Below are 7,296 nucleotides of genomic sequence, written 5' to 3' on the forward strand. Positions count from 1 at the left end.
ATAATGAATAAGATTATTGGGGTTGGGGATTTAGCTCAGTGGTAGAGCGCTTGCCTAGGAAGCGCAAGGCCCTGGGTTCGGTCCCCAGCTCCGAAAAAAAGAATAAAAAAAAAAAAGATTATTAAATATTCAGAATGTGCTAGAGTTAAACAGTTTTCAATTGATAAATAAAAAAGGGAACTCTGAGGCAATGGATGTATATTTTATTGATTATAGTACTTGTTCAGGCTGCCCTCACAGAGAGCTGAAAGCCAGTTGCCAAGAGTGACTACACGCCTGAGAGCAGAGGTAAGGTCAACTTTTCTGCTCCATGTGACCTGCCTGGTGGACTCAGGACACACTAAGACAAGTCTTCAGGGACTGGGCACTTCTGGTTTCTGGCTGTGGCCCGAACTTCTCTGATCCCAGCCCACAACTCCCTGCTCCCAAATCCCATGGGAGAAAGAACTCATCACCCAGAAGTGTGGGCAATCCCGAGATTGCCAGGCAGTACAGACTGCCACTTGTGCCCACTTGTGCCCATATTCCTGGCCCAAGAAGAAACTGCATAATGCCTCTGGACACAGGAATATAGGAGCAGTCAGCTGCACGAGTCCCACAGTCCAGACCTGCACCTGGATCTGAACTGAACCAGACAAACAGCTCCCTGCACCCAAATCCCATGGGGCAGAGGAGCTAGACCCTTAGAGGGGCAGACACCCCTGAGAAGGTAGAGGAGACTATTCTCTGCTCACATTCCCTACTCAAGAGGAAAACGCCTAGCACTGTCTGTGGCCCCTGTGAACAGGGACCTGTGAGCAGTAGTAATGATATAGAATAGCCATACTCCAGCTTGCTCCTTCAGACCATTTGAATGAGCAAGACCATTAGAAACAACAAGAACTGCTAACACCAGAGAAAACATGATAGCAAGAGGCAAGGACAAGAACCCAAACGACAGAAACCAAGACTACTTGGCAACATCAGAGCTCACTTCTCCGACCAAAGCAAAGAGTAGATATTCAAGTACACCGGGAAAAGCAAGATCTAGATTTAAAACCACATTTGATCATGATGATGGAGAGCTTTAAGAAGGTTATAAATAACTCCCTTAAGGAATTACAGGACAGCACAAGTAACAAGTAGAAGCCCTTAAAGAAGAAACACAAAAATCCCTTAAAGAACTACTCAAAAAAAAAAAAAAAGAACCAAACAGGAGAATGAAATGTACAAAACCTTCAATGAGTTAAAAATGGAAATAGAAATAAATAAAGAAACCACAAAGGGAGACAACCCTGGAGATCGAAAACCTAAGGAAGAGATCAGGAGTCACAGATTCCAGAATCACCAACAGAATACAAGACATAGAAGAGAGAAACTCAGGAGCAGAAGATACCATAGAAAAAATGGAAATAAATGTCAAAGATAATGTAAAACAGAAAAAAACTCTTAGCCCAAAACATACAGGAAATCCAGGACACAATGAGAAGGTCAAAACTAACAATAATAGGTATAGAAGAGAGTGAAGACTCCCATCTTAAAGGGCCAGTAAATATCTTGAACAAAATCATAGGTGAAAACTTCCCTAACCTAAAGAAAGAGATGCCCATAAACATAAAAGAAGCCTACAAAACTCCAAATAGATTGGACCAGAAGAGAAACTCTGCCCATCACATAATAGTCAAAACACCAAATGCACAAAACAAAGACAGAATATTAAAAGCAGTAATGGTAAAAGGTCAAATAACATATAAAGGCAGACCTATCAGAATTACACCAAATTTATTACTAAAGACTATGAAAGCCAGAAGATCCTGGACAGATGTCATATAGACCCTAAGAGAACACAAATGCCAGCCAAGACTACTATATCCACCAAAAGTATCAATTAACATTGAGGGAGAAACCAAGATATTCCATAACAAAACCAAATTTATACAATAGGTTTGTACAAACCCAGCCCTACAAAGGATAAATGGCAAAGCCCAACACAAGGAGGTAAACTATACATTGGAAAAAGCAAGAAGCAATCTCCTTGCAACAAAACCAAAAGAAGAGAAGCACACAAACATAATCCTACGTCTAAATCTGAAAATAACAGGAAGCAACAACACTATTCCTTAATATCTCTCAACATCAATGGACTCAATTTCCCAATAAAAAGACACAGACTAACAGACTGGATATGTAAAGAGGACCAGCATTTTGATACCTACAGGAAACACACCTCAGGCACAAAGGCAGACATTACCTCAGAGTAAAAGGCTGGAAAACAACTTTCCATTCAAATGGTCTGAAAAAGCAAGCTGGAGTAGCCATTCTAAGGTTGAATAAAATTGACGTTCAACCAAAAGTCATCAAAAAGATAAGGAAGGACACTTCATATTCATCAAAGGAAAAAATCTACTAAGATGAACTCTTAATCCTAAATATATATGCTCCAAATGCAAGGGGACCTACATTCATAAAGAAACCTTACTAAAGCTCAAAGCACACATTGCACCTCACACAATAATAGTAGGAGATTTCAACACCACACCCTCATCAGTGGACAGATCATAGAAGTGGAAATTAAGCAGAGTCATAGAGAGACTAACAGAATTTATGAACCAAAAGTGATGTATTGACCATTCCATCTTGAAACAAAAGAATATACCTTCTGCTCACCACCTCGTGGCACCTTCTCCAAAACTGCCATATACTCGTTCACAAAACAGGCCTCAACAGATGTAGAAAGATAGAAATAATCCCATGCATCCTATCAGACCACCACTAAATAAGTCTGGTCTTAAATAACAAGAAGGAAAGAACTCCCACACATACATGGAAGTTGAACAATGCTCCACTCAATGATAACTTGGTCAAAGAAGAAATAAAGAAAGAAATTAAAAACTTCTTAGAATTTAATGAAACCGAAGGTACAACATACCCAAATTTATGGGACACAATGAAAGCTGTGCTAAGAGGAAAACTCATAGCTCTGAGTGCCTGCAGAAAGATACAGGAGAAAACATAGACCAGAAGCTTCACAGCACACCTAAAAGCTCTAGAACAAAAAGAAGCAAATACACCCAGGAGGAGTAGAAGGCAGGAAATAATCAAACTCAGAGCTGAAATCAACCAAGTAGAAACGAAAAGGATTTCTCAAAGAATCAACAGAACCAAAAGCTGGTTCTTTGAGAAAATCAACAAGATCGATAAACTCTTATCCAGACTAACGAGAGGACACAGAGAGTGTGTCCAAATTAACAAAATCAGAAATGAAAAAGGAGACATAACAGAATCAGAGGAAATTCAAAAAAATCACCCTATCCTACTACAAAATCCTATATTCAACAAAACTCGAAAATCTGGAGGATATGGGCAATTTTCTAGACAACTATCAGGTATCAAAGTTAAAAAGGGAACAGATAAACCATTTAAACAACCCTGTAACTCCTAAAGAAATAGAAGCCATCATTAAAAGTCTCCCAACCAAAAAAAGTCCAGGAAAAGATGGGTTTAGTGCAGGATTCTATCAAATCTTTATAGAAGACCTCCTGCAAATATTGTCCAAACTATGCCACAAAATTGAAACAGAAGGAGCACTACCAAATTCATTCTATGAAGCCACAATTACTCTTATACCTCAACCACACAAAAACCCCACAAAGAAATAGAACTTCAGAACAATTTCCCCTTTGAAAGTCAATGCAAAAATACTGAATAAATTTCTTGCAAACCAAATCCAAAACACATCAAAATGATCACCCATCATGATCAAGTAGGATCATCCAGATATGCAATTATGGTTCAGTATATGGAAAACCACCAACATAATCCACTACATAAACAAACTCAAAAATAAAAACCACAGGATCATTTCATTAGATGCTGAGAAAGCATTTACAAAATTCAACAACGCTTCATGATAAAAGGCCTAAAAAGAACAGGAATTCAAGGCCCATACCTAAACCCAGTAAAAGCCATATACTGTAAACCAGTAGCTAACATTAAACTAAATGGAGAGAAACTTGGAAGCAATCCCACTAAAATCAAGGAATAGACAAGGTTGCTCACTCTCTCCCTACTTATTCAATATACTTCTTGAAGTCCTAACCAGGACACTCAGACAATGAAAGGAGGTCAAAGGGATACAAATTGGAAAGGAAGAAGTCAACATATCACTCTTTGCAGATGAAATGATATTATATTAAATGACCCCAAAAGTTCCACGAGAGATCTACTAAGCCTGATAAAAAACTTCAGCCAAGTCGCTGGGTATAAAATTAATTCAAACAAATCAGTAGCCTTCTTCTACACAAAAGATAAACAGGCTGAGAAAGAAATTAGGGAAATGACAGCCTTTATAGTAGTCCCAAATAATATAAAATACTTCGATGTGACTATAAGCAAACCAAGTGAAAGATCTGTATGGTAAGAACTTCAAGTCTCTGAAGAAAGAAACTGAAGAAGATCAGAAGATGGAAAGATCTCCCATGCTCATGGATTGGCAGAATTAATAGAGGAAAAATGGTCATTTTGCCTAAAGCAATCTACATATTCAATGCAATCCCCTTCAAAATTCCAATCCAATTCTTCATAGAGTTAGAAAGAACAATTTGAAATTCATTTGGAATAACAAAAAAGCCAGGATAGCTAAAAGATATCCTCAATAATAAAAGGAATTCTTGGTAAATCACAATCCCTGACATCAAGCAGTATTATAGAGTAATAGTGATAAAAACTGTATGGTATTGGTACAGAGACAGGCAGAGAGACCAGTGGAATAAGATTGAAGACCCAGAAATGAACCCACACATCTATGGTCACTTGGTTTTTGACAAAGGAGCCAAAACTATCTAATGGAAAAAAATAGCATTTTCAACAAATGGTGCTGGTTCAACTAGAGGTCAACACATAGAAGAATGGAAATCAATCCATTCTTATTGCCCTGTACAAAGATTAGCCCAAGTGGATCAAGGACCTCCACCTCAAACCAGATAACCTCAAACTAATGAAAAAAATGTGGGGAAGAGTCTTGAACACATGGGCACTGGAGAAAATTTCCTGACCAGAAAACCAATGACTTATGCTCTAAGACCATGAATTGACAAATAGAATTTCATAAAGCTGAAAAGCTTCTGTAAGGCAAAGGACATTGTCATTAGTACAAAATGGCAACCATTGGAAAAGATCTTTACCAATCCTACATCCAAAAGAGGGCTAATATCCAAAATATATAAAGAAATCATGAAGTTAGACTCCAAAGAGTCAAATAACCCTATGAAAAAATGGAATACAGAGCTAAACAAAGAATTCACAGCTGAGGAATATCAGATGGCCTAGAAACACCTAAAGAAATGTTCAACATCCTCAGTCGTCACGGAAATGCAAATAAAACAACCCCGAGATTCCACCTAACACCAGTCAGAATGGCTAAGATTCAAAACTCAGAGGACAGCAGATTCTGGCAAGGATTTGGAGAAAGAGGAACACTCCTCAATTGTTGGTGTGATTGCAAACTTGTACAACATCTCTGAAAATCCGTCTGGAGGTTCCTCAGAGTATTGGACTATCTGGGGACCCAGCTATACCCCACCTGGGCATATACCCAAGAGATGCTCCAACATGCAACAAAGACACATGATCCATTATGTTCATAGCAGCCTTATATGTAATAGCCAGAAGCTGGAAAGAACCCAGATGCCCTTCAACTGAGGAATGGATACAGAAAACGTGGTGCATCTACACAATGGAGTACTACTCAGCTATCAAAAACAATGACTTCATGAAATTCATAGGCAAATGGATGGAACTAGAAAATATCAACCTGAGTGAGGTAACCCAATCACAGAAAAACACACATGGTGTGCACTCATTGATAAGTGGGTATTAGCCCAAATGCTCTATATACCCAAGATGCTCAAACCACACGAAACTCAAGAAGAATGTCCAAAATGTGGATGCTTCATTTCTTCTTTAAAAGGGGAACAAAAATATCCATAGGAGGGCATGGGGAGGCAAAGTTTGGAGCAGAGTCTAAAGAAACGGCCATTCAAAGCCTGCCCCACATGTGGCCCATGTATATACCGCCACCAAAACTAGATAAGATGGGTGAAGCTAAGAAGTGCATGCTGACAGGAATCTGAGATAGATTTCTCCTGAGAGACACAGCCAGAACATGTCAAATACAGAGGTGAATGCCATCAGCAAACCACTGAACTGAGAGCAGGACCCCCGTTGGAGGAATTAGAGAAAGGTCTGAAAGAGCTGAAGGGGCTTGAGTGACACCATAAGAACAACAATGCCAACCAACCAGAGCTCCCAGGGACTAAACCACTACCCAAAGACTATACATGGACAGACCCTGGGCTTCAACTTCATATGTAGCAGTGAATAGACTTGTTGGGGCACCAGTGGAAGGTTAAGCCCTTGGTTCTGCCACGTTTGGACCCACAGTGCAGGGGATTGTTGAGGGAGATAATGGGAAGTGGATGAGGAGATGAACACCCTTATAGAAGGAGAGAGGGAGGGGTTAGGGGGCTGATAGGAAAATGGGGAAGGAAATAACCTTTGAAATGTAAACAAGAAATATCCCATTTATTAAAAATGGTAGAAAAAATGGAGTGTAAAAATAAATTAAAAAAGTAATTCTTGTGCCATGATATGTTTATTTGTTAAAATATTGTAGTGGAACTAAGTAACTAAGTATGTGTATTAATTGGGAGACTGCTTGTCAAGTCCTGGGATTTAATTATATATATGTGTGTGTGTGTGTGTGTGTGTGTGTGTGTGTGTGTGTGTCACAATGTGCAGTTTTCATTCTTCATGCTACCTCTTTACTGATCTATATCCCTGTTGAAAACATGAACATTTTTTTATAAAAAGTATATCATAAAAAATACATATAGGAAATATTTAAAAATCTTGTTCTTTTATTAATTTCCCCATTATTCATCATTATAGCTTGGCTATACAATACACCACAGAGCACTAGTCCCCATTATCTGGAAAAATCATGATTATTAGAAATATGAGTGGTCATGTAGAAACACTTGTCCAAGTGTTGTAGGTTTCTCTAATATTTTGTTGGTACCATTTGCTTGAAATTGAAGGTAAAGTTTTAATATAAAACTTTATGGGCTGGAGAGATGATTGAACAGTTAAGAGGGTGTACTGCTCTTGCAGAGGACCTGATTTTGTTTCCCAGAAATTATGTTGTGGAGAACTTATGCTCATAATTGCACAAACTCTGTCTGTCTCATTCAGTGTTTTACTGCTATGCAGAGGCACCAAGACCAAGACAGTTCTTAAAAAGCAGAAGTTTATCCAAAA

This window comes from Rattus rattus, chromosome 10 (genome assembly GCF_011064425.1).
Source record: "Rattus rattus isolate New Zealand chromosome 10, Rrattus_CSIRO_v1, whole genome shotgun sequence".
In the NCBI taxonomy this organism is placed as follows: domain Eukaryota; kingdom Metazoa; phylum Chordata; class Mammalia; order Rodentia; family Muridae; genus Rattus; species Rattus rattus.